Here is a 12998-nt window from a genome sequence, read left to right as displayed (position 1 = left end):
AAGTTGGCGATTCAGGGATGGATGAAGTCCTAGATCTTCCAACTACGTTGTGAGTTTGAAGGGGATAACAGTGTTAAACTCAAGTCCACAAGGAACAGTTCAACATAATTGCCCCCTCCGGGTGCCCAGGTGAGTCAGGGTGAAGCAGATGAGTGGTTGACTCATCTGTAAGTCAGTCAGACTGGTTAGTCTGACTGTAAGTCAGTCAGACTGTTAAAGTTTAACCAGCTTTTAAATTATTATGGGATGCTTTGAGGCAGTGGGTCTGTTATCCTTGATTTTAACCATAAGAAAGGTGTGTAGTCATGTACCCAAATTTCACCATGTCCTTGCAATGTGGTATGAACAAGAAAGATTTGTGTGTGTGTTTCCGTGTCCTTGTTTATCACTAAAACCTGAAAATGTCCTCACTTTGCAGTAAAAATTCAGACCGCTTTAAAAAAGTAGTTAGGCAAAATATCAACTGATGAACTTAACATATGCAGTTTTTGTAATACAAAACTGTTTTCACATTGTGCCTAGCCCTCTCAGAAAGGCATGTACCAATATTGTAGGTTTATTTCACATGTCCTGAAAAATTACAAAAACAAGTATGTGTGTGTGTGTGTGTGTGTGGTAGTTTAAAAAAGTGACTGAGCACATGCTTTGAGTAAGAACACACAAGGAAATCACATTCAGACCATGAAAGTTCATCAATACATGTCACACTCTCTTTAGATCCCAACGCCACTCTAATAGATGAACTGGAGCAGAAGCTGCTGTGATTTTTTTCAGCTCCCTGGCTGCTTTGACATCACCCAGCCGTGACCATCGCTCCACGGGTCAGTTGATTAAGCTGGAGCAGACTGATGACCTTCTGCTTGGCAACAAGCTCCTCATATGAGCTTCAGTCTTACGTATTAAAAAAAAATAATAATAAATAATCCATCAATCCCCTGCACTGAACTTTGAAAAAAGTCCAAAGCTCCTTAACAAATCAAACAACAAAAAAATTTTCAGCTGGAGTCTGATTGCACAAAAGAGAAGGGTGATTTGGAGCAGCGTTTTCCTCCTATGAGTGGATGCAGATGTTTATGGGAGACTTGGGGGTTTATTAGTCTATTGTATGATCTGATGGCAAAGTGGAGACCTAATCAATACAAACTCCTGCTTCTCTCTCTCTCTCTCTCTCTCTCTCTCTCTCTCTCGCAGTAGTGAGATTTTGAGTATTAGCACCTGCTAGCACTGGGATAATTTTCTTCTGATTGTGATCAGACTCTAGCTGACTCCCTTTGCCTAAAATTCAACCCTCCAATTAAACTGCGCTCGTCTCTCCTCCATTTTCTATCAATACCTGCAATCAATCACAGCACCACCTAATTTAAAAGGACTTTATTCCCGCTTATGACAGCAAGGAAATACATATATAAAAAAAGCAGCTAACTACAGAGTTAAGCTAGCTTTGTGTGTTTTTTTTATAGCATTATTCAGTTTTATTCTTTTATATAATCAATCCACAATATGTCATTGCTGTGATGTGAAAGAGAATGCTTAGTTAATACACTATTGAGTTACTCAGAGCAAGATGAGCTTCACCCAAAGGGCCCCCGTCCAAACACTAGTGGTGGTCTTTTCGATGATGAAGCTAGCTCCAGTGTTCAGTCTGTTGCCAAGACAAACAGTGCACCGCTGGCCAAAGCACACACATATTTCACTCCAAACTGTCATCGTACTACATTTGCTCTATATTTAATATTTGCGTAAATATCCTACTTCTCTGTAAAACGTATTTGCCGCCAAACATAAAACCACCAAAATATTTCAGAAGTGTGCCAGAGCGTAACCCATGTTTTATGAATGCAGCAACATTTAAAATAGCATGGAATAATACGAAAGATATAATGGAGTAGTGGAATAATGAATCAAGCACTTGCTGTTTATAACTTCTCTTCTAGATGTATGCATGTGTGATGGTGCTGTCATTCATATATTTCATACTGTATAAAACTGATGGAGAAAAAAATGTTTTAATTACATCACTCTCTCTCTCTCTATATATATATATATATATATATCTCACACATGCTCTCTCTCATGTACACACATATTTGATTTCTTGCATTATGGGGACATAAAAAAGACTTTCATTCCATTTTGTGGAGACTTAGGGTGAATCCCATTCTTTAACTTTACACCTACCACTAGTTTTCGAGTAATATTTTGTCCCGTGGATACTTTGTTGTGGTTACATTCTTCCCCTATAACATGGGACAACACTCTTAAAGCCTGACACATCATCAGAACACACACACACACAAAAAGGAATTTAAATGACTATAATGTAAGAATTGTTTTGTTTTTTTTTGTCTCCTGAGCACACTACCTGCTGCTGAGTGTAATTCATGTTTACACACATTCATGTTCTGTCATGAAATCAAGTCTCACACACATCTGTCCCTTGCTCGCTCACTCACTTAAACACAACTGGCTCACTCACTCGCACATGACTCGCACATGACTCGCACACACTCTCCTTGTCTCTCTCACACAGACATACACACCTCTCTCACAATCTCTCTTTCTCCCTTTTACTCATTCACTCATCGAGTGATGTTTACAAAATTAGCGATTTTGAGCAGGGGGGAGGTGTGTAATTGAATAAAATAATGTTGACTACATGATAAAGCCCATATATTGCTTGTAATACACATTGGACCATGTTATTACAACCATAAAGAGTAACTTTGGTGGTACACTAGCCATTATAACCACAGCAAATGACAGTTAAGCATTTGTTCCCAGAATCAATGACCAATTCAAAAATTTAACTAATCCGACTTAGCTAAGGTTAGCAGGCGCTACCACTCACCCTCGTTCACCAGTAACTTTCAAAACCAGATTATAACACTGGCTTCAAGAAAGTTTGGGTTCCACTGACACAAAGTGTAATTTCAGTCATTTAATCCACATAGCAACTAGCGAAAAGCATGTGCTACCAAAATCGATATCTAACGTGAAAAAATGAGGTAATCCAGTAAAGTTAGCAGTTTCAAACACTGGCTCACTGCACAATAACTCTCAAAACACATTATAACACTTTCATCAACAAAACTATCACTATCTAGCACACATGAAAAAAAAGGGCAACAAATACTTTCTGCTCCAACTTGTGTCCTCGGGTCTGTTTCCTCTCACTTTGTACATTCGGTCCAGTATTAACTCTTGTACAGCCACTCTCTCTGCCATATAATGTTCGTAATGGAAATACGGAGCTAAATTCTTCTTGTAGCTAGGCAATCATCCACCTGTGAGCTATGTGCTGTTAAGCTTTACCCATTTCTCATGAGAATCCTCTGTCCCATGATTCAGAAGTTGCTTAGTGCACTAAACAAGAAGAGGACCCGGCATAGCCGCAACAGAGGCTCTATTACAGCTTCATGATACATTAGAATCATTTAGAAGCAGTGATTTTAGGGTAGAAATACTACATAGGGTTCATTTAATGTAATTAGATTTAGGGCATCATGCACACATTCAAAAGCATTCTACAATCACGTATTATCACACAACCTACTCTCTGTGTCATGAAGTTGAATTCAGCTGCTTAATAATCAGATTTTTGTTCTAAACTTCCAGTTCCACATTAAATGCTGCAGTAGCCACAGGCTCTATAATAGAACTGGAACCCTAACCCTACCTTAACCTTAAAACTTGTATTAACCTTAAAAGCAAATGCTTTGCATAGCAATATCAGAGTGTAAGCATGTTTTGGTCAAAAACTAACACACTTCTTGGATGTCTGACTACGTACCTCATCCTTTTTACCTGTTTAACATTAAAAATAGTTATGAATGTCTGGATTAGATACAGGCAGGACCCCATGACATGGAGGAATTGATCAGGTTGAAATTGAACATGCATATTCTTTAATCACCATCTTCACAGTTATATGACAAATATTTACTAATATTGTCATGTTTTTCCTTTACTGATGATCATAGCATTCACTCCTACATGATAGAATATGCAATATACAGTATCCAAAAACACCTGTTGTGAATAGTGAATTGAACTGCTTTAAAGGACACACATTGTGTCTGGTGTATAGATGATGGCTTCTCTAAAGTTTTTTTTTTTTGTTTTGGTTTTGTTTTGTTTTGTAGAGATGTTGACATGTTGCCCTGCCTCTGTGTAGGCAATGCTGTAACACTTTCTGATTCCTGCAGCAGACTTTTCCTTTCTTTGCCATTTTCTGTTTTCAGCAGCATGTGGAACTCTTTTTCTTCTCATGCTGGAAGTCTGTTTACAGTAGGAATTTACAAATCTGAAGCAATGTATTTCAACAATTCTTGTCATTCCTGACCACACAGACACACAAAGATACATACACAAAAACCGCATGTTTACAGACACCAGCTGAGGCAGCTGGATGGTTTTTTATGTTAACAGCAATACTGGTGACACAGCTGAGCTTTTCTGTCAAATTTGCTCACTGTATTTTCTGTTCACTATACAGAAAAGAGCTGATGAGGATCAATTTAAGAATTCTACAACTTGCACTGTATAATGGATCTACACCTGCACTGTACAAATGCTGCATTGATGAATAAGCCACAAATGATCATAAAAAACCAGTATGTTGGTATATTAAATGTGATGTTCAAGACTTTAATCAAAAATACTTTTTATTAAATTCTAACTATGTTTCCTCGCCATTTCCTCTCCAGTCTGTATGCATACTTGAAACCAGTGTAATGTGTTTATGAAGTACCCCTGTGTGTGTAAATGTGTAAAAAGTAATGTCTCAATCCAGTATGTTTTGTTTTCTTTCTCTCTGATCATGTAAAAGAAGATTCATCTGGATTTTTTTAGACAATGCAGAGAACTTACTGATTCTTGAGAATTTGGATGAAACAGGTTTTAATGTTAAAAAAAAGTTAGTTAAATTACAAAAGCCATGCCATAACTAGCCATAACTTTCTAACATACATAAAGTCAAAGTTCAGTGTAATGGCTATAAAATTGCGGGGAATTACAATGAATGTCAGATTTGGTTAAATGTTGTCATGCCATTTTCATTTGGCTTTATTCATTGGAGATGCATAGCCTACAAGGGATTTTGTATAATATGTGCTATGTAGGTAGGTAGTTAGTGCACTATGTGCATCCCAAATGATGTAAGTCAAATGAACATGGCATAATAGTGGTACACCTCATCCTCTAGGTTGAACGATATGTAAGAAATACAGAGGGAATTACATAAATAAAAATATAAAACTGGTTAATGAATCATTACAGGTTATATTGGTGTTTACTGTGATCATGTTTTGTCACCACCATGAGACTGTACATCACCAGCGTCAGTGTGACGTCTGACAGTGGAGACAAAAAGACTCACATGATATGCATGGGTTGTTCACATTAGCCCCTCTGTTGCTAGCTACTTTAGATGTCATAATTACATGTCATAATCTAATCTAATATTTTTATACAAAAGAAATGGTGTTGACATGTTATGGTTGTGACAGTGGCAGTGTTCAAAAATATGAACAATTTTAAGAGAAACTAGCAAACTTACAGGAGCTTGAGTGATCTTGAAACATGCATGGTTTGAAAATGCAGTGCTCAGTGATGCAGTTGACCTTGTAGTTGCCAGGTTTTATTGCTTTTTATAAATTTCTGACGGTGGTGACGAATATGTGGGGCACATTTTGAGCAACCACAAAATAATACTAAACATTGTTCAAAACTCACTGTTTGTAGAATTAGCACTTAGTGGGACATGTTTTTGCCTATGTTTCAAGAATCACTGAAGTCCAACCATTGAAAAGCATGAACCAAGCTGAGGATATTGCTCTATTCCTGTTCCACAGAAAGGTAATATTGACTTATTTTTGCTGTTTCAAACTAAAGGAGGAAATGTTTCCAGATTCAGGAGATGGCTAAATGCATTACTGCAAAGTGCTACAAAACTAAAAAGTTCAAGTTACAAAAGTGTTTATGTGATAATTCAAACAGTGAAGGAAAACATACAGACATGTTAAACTTCAGCTATGTACAAACAACAGTTATTTTTTCCTCAATCTTACCATTCTACCTTAAAACACGCCAAGCTAAATAAGGTTTTTGATAATAAGGTTTCTGTTTGTCTTGCTACTCTTCCTTTGTCTACAGTCATTAATTTACCCAGCTGACACTTCTACATGAGCATGGATATAGGCCAGATTAACCTGATATGAAATAGATGGTCAATTATTTTCACCAGGAATAAACGTGTCATGCTGTGCTTTTCTGAAAGCAGCAGATGGAAAGTGGAGGTGAATAGATGGACAGGGTGACTGGTCATGCACTAGAAGAGTGGTAAGCCTAAATGGTCTGTGGAGTAGCTCTCCACGGTTTAATGACACTACCTGAACAGAGCAGTGTGTTTGGCTGCAGGGTGAAATGACCAGACCTCAACTCCCCAGTCACCACATGCTTTCCCTGCCCACTTTAATTATAGGAGTCAGGAGACACCGAGAAAGACTTCACTGTGTACATCAGGAGACCAAAACAAAGCACATTCCAGGCTAACTGCACACACATATTGCCTCTTTAACTATTCATTAGAATCCAACTGTTTGCAGAGAGAATCAACTGAAAACCTGATATCTGAACCGTGTCTGAACTACACTTTCCAAAAAGCAACCAGTTTATCAGAGTTGTTTAAGAAAGTAAAAATGCTCCCACAACTATTTGTAAACTTTAGCTTTAAATTGTATTGATTGGAATGTATTACATTTCAGTGCAGGTTACATTGCATTTCAGATTGTAAACAGGCAAAATTAAATTGGGCCCAAACATTCCAACTGATGTTAGGTTTTGCATTTGTATATATGTATATAATTATTGTGATTATATTTTATTATTATATGAATGTGATGTTACTGGGTTTGTGTTGTTTTTATTGTTAAATGTATATACAATGTATAAAGTTTTGACGTCAAAACAAACAGAAAAAAATTCAGTCAGAAGTGCAGACTCATATTAGTCATGTGACGCAGTACTATATTATTTAACCACATAATTACTCTCAAATAGAATCACAAAATAAAAACAATTATACTATGATTCCAAATCAAATAATTGCTCAGTAGAAACACAAATTCATTTTATGTGGCATCTCTTTTCTCCTCTGTGTATTTAATACTCCTGGGAATCTAATGTTTTATAGTCTCCTTGCCCAGTGTGGCGTCTCAGCCAGGCTTCTATTACCATCTCAAGGGAGTAGCTGAGCTAAAGAACGCTCAGAGACCAGCCAGTCTTTATTGTGGCTGAGACTGAGCTTTCCTGCCATCCGTGCATACACATACCACTAAATCTCTCCTCTCTCTCTTTCAAGCTCTCCATAGAAAGCCCAGTCATCAATGTGAGAGCATAAAGTGATCAGATCCCCACACTGCAGGCTCTCTATGAGAATCTGTTAACACTGATAAACCCGTATCAGACATCTCTGTTGTTCTTCAGTCCAATTACTCATTCTCCCCACATCTGTCCTGCCCTGAAACCGATCGGTGATCCTTCAGCTTTCTGTCTGCACGTTGTCCTCAGCATTTCTATCAATTTGTTTATTTGGCTCCAATCCTGCCTCCAGCAGTTTTAAATGATTGGAAGAGCCTTGCAGCAAATCTAGCATCACACTTTCCAAGTCTTGCATCCATACCAATGGGCATGATTCACTTCATTTTCACATTTTCCATTGTTGTGTGGCTGAGGGAGAGAAACCGCCTGGCATCTACATTTCAGATGTATTGATCAGAGGATTACCAGCTCACAGAAAGTGAAATGGGATTTAACAAGACTTCCACTCTCTAAATGCAAGCCTTATACTGGCTTTCCCTGGGTAAACTCTTTTCCTCAGCATTGGATCGCATGGATAATTGTTCAAGGAAGCCATGGAAGAGCACCAAGAGCTAAACAAATACATATGTTTGACTCCTAAATCTGGAGCTGTCTGGATTTTATTTTCCTTCTGCTTTGAGGATCGGGGCTTTGTTCCATTCCAGGCCAGGCTATGCAGATTCTGGCATGGCTTTAGTCATTCCTCTGTTCATCATGAAGCCCCAGAGAGGCTGAGAGCAGAGATGTGACTTGCAGAATATTTTCTCATTGTGTCTGGTCAATGGTGACGATCTGAGTAGTAAACCATTACCACAGGCCTTGGCTTTCTTCTGGCTGTGAAGGAAACACACGCTGTGAGGTTTTAGACATCCTCCACTGGCTTAGAGATGGAAATTGAGACAGACATGGGGACAAAAGGACACTTCTCAAAGTGCTTATATTCATTCAGCACTAAAGCTTCTGACATGCAATGGAATTAGACATTAGATGTAAGACATTAGTTGCTTTGTTTTGATATTACAATTTCCTATTTTTCTTTGTATAGACAGTTACCCTCTATTAGGCATATTAGCATTTTCATCATAGGATCTAATAACAACTATTAGCATGCGAGACTCAAATGCATTTCTCTGTTCTTCTGACCAAATCTGAGTGAGTTATTCATACACAGGTTATACACAAGCATCAGTAATGGTCTTATATCACATGTTTTGTTTTAGTGTGTGAGAGATTAAAGGCACAAGCCATGTATTCTTTTGTCTCATTCTTCTCCCCCTGTTAACAGGGTAAATAATCTGATTCTGCTGTTCCTGCGCTCTGAGAGTTTAACAGATTCTTGGAGGATAATGATTTATCATGACTGTGTGCCTTAATGATTCCTCTGATTTGACTTAATGATGGTTATTCTTTGTCCCAATGATAGTGTGCCTAATTATGAATGGCTTCATAGTGATGGGTTCAGCAATTATCCCAATGTTCAATTTTGACTAGTTCAGATATGATGTCAGGTTCTTTGGTGACTTGCATAATGGTGATGTTCCTGGTGGGACCCAGCCTCTCAAAATAATGCCAATGTTGTTTGGCTGGTGATGATGGATCAAGTGCAAGATGCTGGTTCTAGTTGCAGCGGTTGAGTTATAATTGATCCAATACTGAGAGTGATTCCAAACTGATGGAGACAGTGGTGACTGAACAAGTGGTGATGGACACAGTGGACTAGGGGGGTCAGTAAGGCCTGGCTTTGTGGTGGGTCAGATTTGACGAGAGCCCCGGGGGGTCCAGCCTAATGGTGACAGGCCCAATGGCAAGTTGCTCAGTGGTTACTGGGCCAATGTTAATGGGACAGATGGTGATTGGTCCAAAAATGTCTTGCCCAGAGGTGATGGACCAGATGGTGACTGGCCTAGTGTTGGTCCCACAGGTAACAAGCCCAGTTGATGATGAGCACCATGGTAACTGGCCCAGTACCAAATGAACCTGGATGACCTACTATGTAATGTGCCTGAGGCACTAACTATAGCATTGTGCACTGATTCTGCTTATGTGGGCTTGACATCATGATGTCTTCTTCTGTCGGTCTGTGTGTCATACACACACACACACACACACGTCATGTCATTTTCTTTGACCTTTAGCAAGGCTCAAATTTCATCACCTTAAATGCAGACACACCTTTTTCTGACCCTCCATCTTGCACATGACCCCCCCACACCCATCCAATCAGTCCTGGTCTTATCTCACCCCTCTAGGAGGGCTTATCTCCTCACTCTCTCCTGATGCCAATCTCCTCCACACCACCTCTGCCTCTGTTTGTCTGTCCCTGGCCTCTCAGCCTAATCCTTCTTTCTGATAAACCTAGATGTTTTATTCACACCCACACACACACACATATGCACAGAGCTGGGAACAGCACTTGACACATGGATGCATTGTTTCACCGAAGTGATTTCTCAATGCAGGGCCCTATTTCCCCAGACCTGGAGTTTGATTTGCACCCTGAATGTGGTCAGAGGCATCTTATTTCAACCCGGCATAAATGTAATCTCAGGCAGAATGAATGAGGTGTATTCACCTCAGCGCTGGGTGAGAAACAGCAAGACAGCAAGACAAAGCGGTGACATAAGGTTGCCATGTTTGTATGCATTAGGTGCTCCATGATTGGCTGTAGGCCATGGGATTTGACCAATAAATGAAGGAAAGCGTTGAAATGGAGAATCTCATTTGGCTCCGAATTCATTTCCCCATAATTCAGCAGCAACAGCCACAGGGACTGGAGCGATTCCTGATAGCGGCTGCTCCTTTCTTATTTTGCCTTTTCTTTCAGAGACTCTCTCTATCTCTCGCTCACTTTCTCATGGTCTATTGCTTGCTCAGTCTCAGATCCACCCTGTGTATGTGTTGGAGTGGCATGTCAGAATGAGTTAGCTGTTAGCTCGAGGAGACGTGCTGAACGACAGCAGAGTCAGCTGGAGCAGATGGTGACTGGTGTTTGCTACAGGCATCAGAGAATCCGAGAGATAGGACATCCCTGTATCCTACAAAAGGGCTTTTCCACTCCCTTATATGTGAACTTACACACAAAAAACATTTCTCAGCTATGCTGAGCTGATGTGCATCCAGCTCTTTGACTGATGGCTCCCTATGTGGGCCTCTAAATGACTGCCCCCATTACCATTAGAAAATATGGAACATGAAGAGTAATCTTGTGTGGAGAGACGCCCGTCCCATTAATCAGAGAGGTCTTCCCCCTCCACAGCCCCTCTGGAGCTGTTCGACATGGGCAGAGGGAGAGAGCCCGGTGCTCAGCTCCAAGAAAATCTTGGCTCAAGCCTGGGAGAGCCACTCCACGATGACCTGCGCCAGCATTTGACACATCAGACATCAGCAAGGATGTGCAGCATCACACAGAGCAGATGTGCTTATTTAGCATATGTGATCACATCTACTCTATTAATGCTATCTATGAATTCAAAATACAGACATGCTTGATTTTTTAACTTGGCCCACATAGCAAACAACACATCTTGCATGCAGCTGGGATAGCTCTGTCCTGAGATAATATTCTTCTTTTTTTTAACAGTTATTTTTATTAAAATTTTAATATAAGTCAAGATCTTGGGGAAAGCGGTAAATTGATCAGTCTGATGAGATAAAGTAAAAAAAAAGAACAGTAAGTAGGGAAACATATGCAAATATAATCAGATAATGGTGCCTCTGGGATCAAGGTGAGTAGCAGGAAGAGTGAAAATAAACTTAGGCCCCATTCTAAGTTCCATTACTGATTTCTAGCCATTTATAACAACAGATTTTAAACTGAAGAATACTGGGATAAAAAGAACCCAAGTGGAAACAAAGCTGTAACAAAGCTGTGTGTATGGTTGCGGATGTAGTGTGTAGAATCCCCAAGGAACTGGGAACTGTGCATGCATTAACGGTGCCAATGGGGCTAGGTACATCCTTAGTTACCAGGGAGGCTGATGTGGATCTTCGTATAAAAGCATGATAGGTCTGTATATTGAGATGGAGGGGTTTAAGCCTTCCAGAGGTGCTGTGAGCTTATTTCAGTAAAACAGCTGGATGGGCCTATCTGATGATTCACTGTTTTCCATTTTGTTTATGTTCAGAAGCTCCACATCTTTTAACATGGAATGGTATGTTTAAGGAAAGCAAAAACAACTGTTTATATGTAGCTGAAGTTTCAATCCACTGTTTGATTTACCACAGAAACTCATTTGTAACTCGAGTTGTTTAGTTTTGTAGCAAGTTCAGTAATGCATTTAGCTGTCTCCTGAATTTCCCAGAGTTGAGCGGTCCAAAGCAGCAAAAAACAAGTCAATTTTACTCACCTATGGAGCAGGAATAGAGCATTATCCTCATCTCTGTTCATGTTTTTCAAAGTTTCAGTTCTCAGTTGTCTAAAACCATCAAAATGTCTTTGCCCTGCCATGAGCAGAGAGAGAGAAAGCCTTGTATACCAGACAGAGAGAGTTGTTTTAATACCTTTTAAAGACACTGGGGCAAACAGACAAGAGAGAGGTAGGAAATTGTAAGGAAATATCCCCAGCATTTTATAAATTATTTTTTTTTTTTTTTATTAAATTTGTGAACGTTGCCTACGAATTTTAAGGACTGAATTCCACTTACATTTGTTCCTGGAAATGTGGCTAATAGAAGAGGGCAGGTTTGTGTATATAGCATCTGTGAAAGTGCAGGCTGTTAAGGAACAATAGCAAAAACTCACATCATTACCAAGTGTTTTGCCACTGAGAACCTGGGTGAGGTCTCTAGGATTTATAAGACAAACAGCAGGCATCAGTTACATAGCATATGTAGGTATGGTGGCAACCCACAGTAAATTATATTTTTGTGGCACAGTGAAAGATATCAGACTGGGGTGCCAGGGAAGGTCAGCCCTCCTGGGCTAGAACAGTAGGGCAGGAAGCCTAGCGCTCTCTCTCTTCAGACTCTGAGTTATTTGGTGCAAAGGGAAGCTGCAGGAGCTCAGGGTTGAGGCTGTCATCTTCTTTCCAGTCCTTTCTAAGGCCTGATGCAGGACGGCACTCCACAGACTGAGTCACAGCGGCCCGTGCTGGAGCACAATAACTCTCCCAGAGTGGCTTTGAAACCCGCCACGACAGCCCACAGCTGCGGAGAATACTGAAGGCCAGGGATGACATTTACTGTGGAATCAAGGCTGAAAGAGACACATTTATTCACATGCAGGGGTGCCTGAGCTCCGTGGATCACTGGATAACTGTCTGCTCTCATCCACTGTATATGCTTTTTGGCAAGATGATTAAATAACAGTCTTGTGTTTCCTCTCACTTCATTGTTGTTCACAGTGATGCAGCAGACAAAGGGTCTTGTGGAGATAATGTTGTACAGTTATTAGTGTGCTTACTGCACTGCTTGGCATTGTCGTTACACTAAACTACCTCCCAACTTTACTGTCAATGAACCTGTGTTAATTGGTTGCCATCACACTGAAAGCAAGGTCATTTTTTGAGAGTGACAAGGTCGTCTGAGGGAGTTGAGAGAGAGAGAGAGAGAGAGAGAGAGAGAGAGAGAGAGAGAGAGAGAGAGAGAACCCCAGACTCCAGATGAAACGCTGGCCTGGTTTCAAAGTTTTCACACCAAGC

This window comes from Hoplias malabaricus, chromosome 10 (genome assembly GCF_029633855.1).
Source record: "Hoplias malabaricus isolate fHopMal1 chromosome 10, fHopMal1.hap1, whole genome shotgun sequence".
NCBI classification, from domain to species: domain Eukaryota; kingdom Metazoa; phylum Chordata; class Actinopteri; order Characiformes; family Erythrinidae; genus Hoplias; species Hoplias malabaricus.
The sequence above is the reverse complement of the archived record's forward strand: the minus strand, read 5'-3'. Positions refer to the sequence as shown.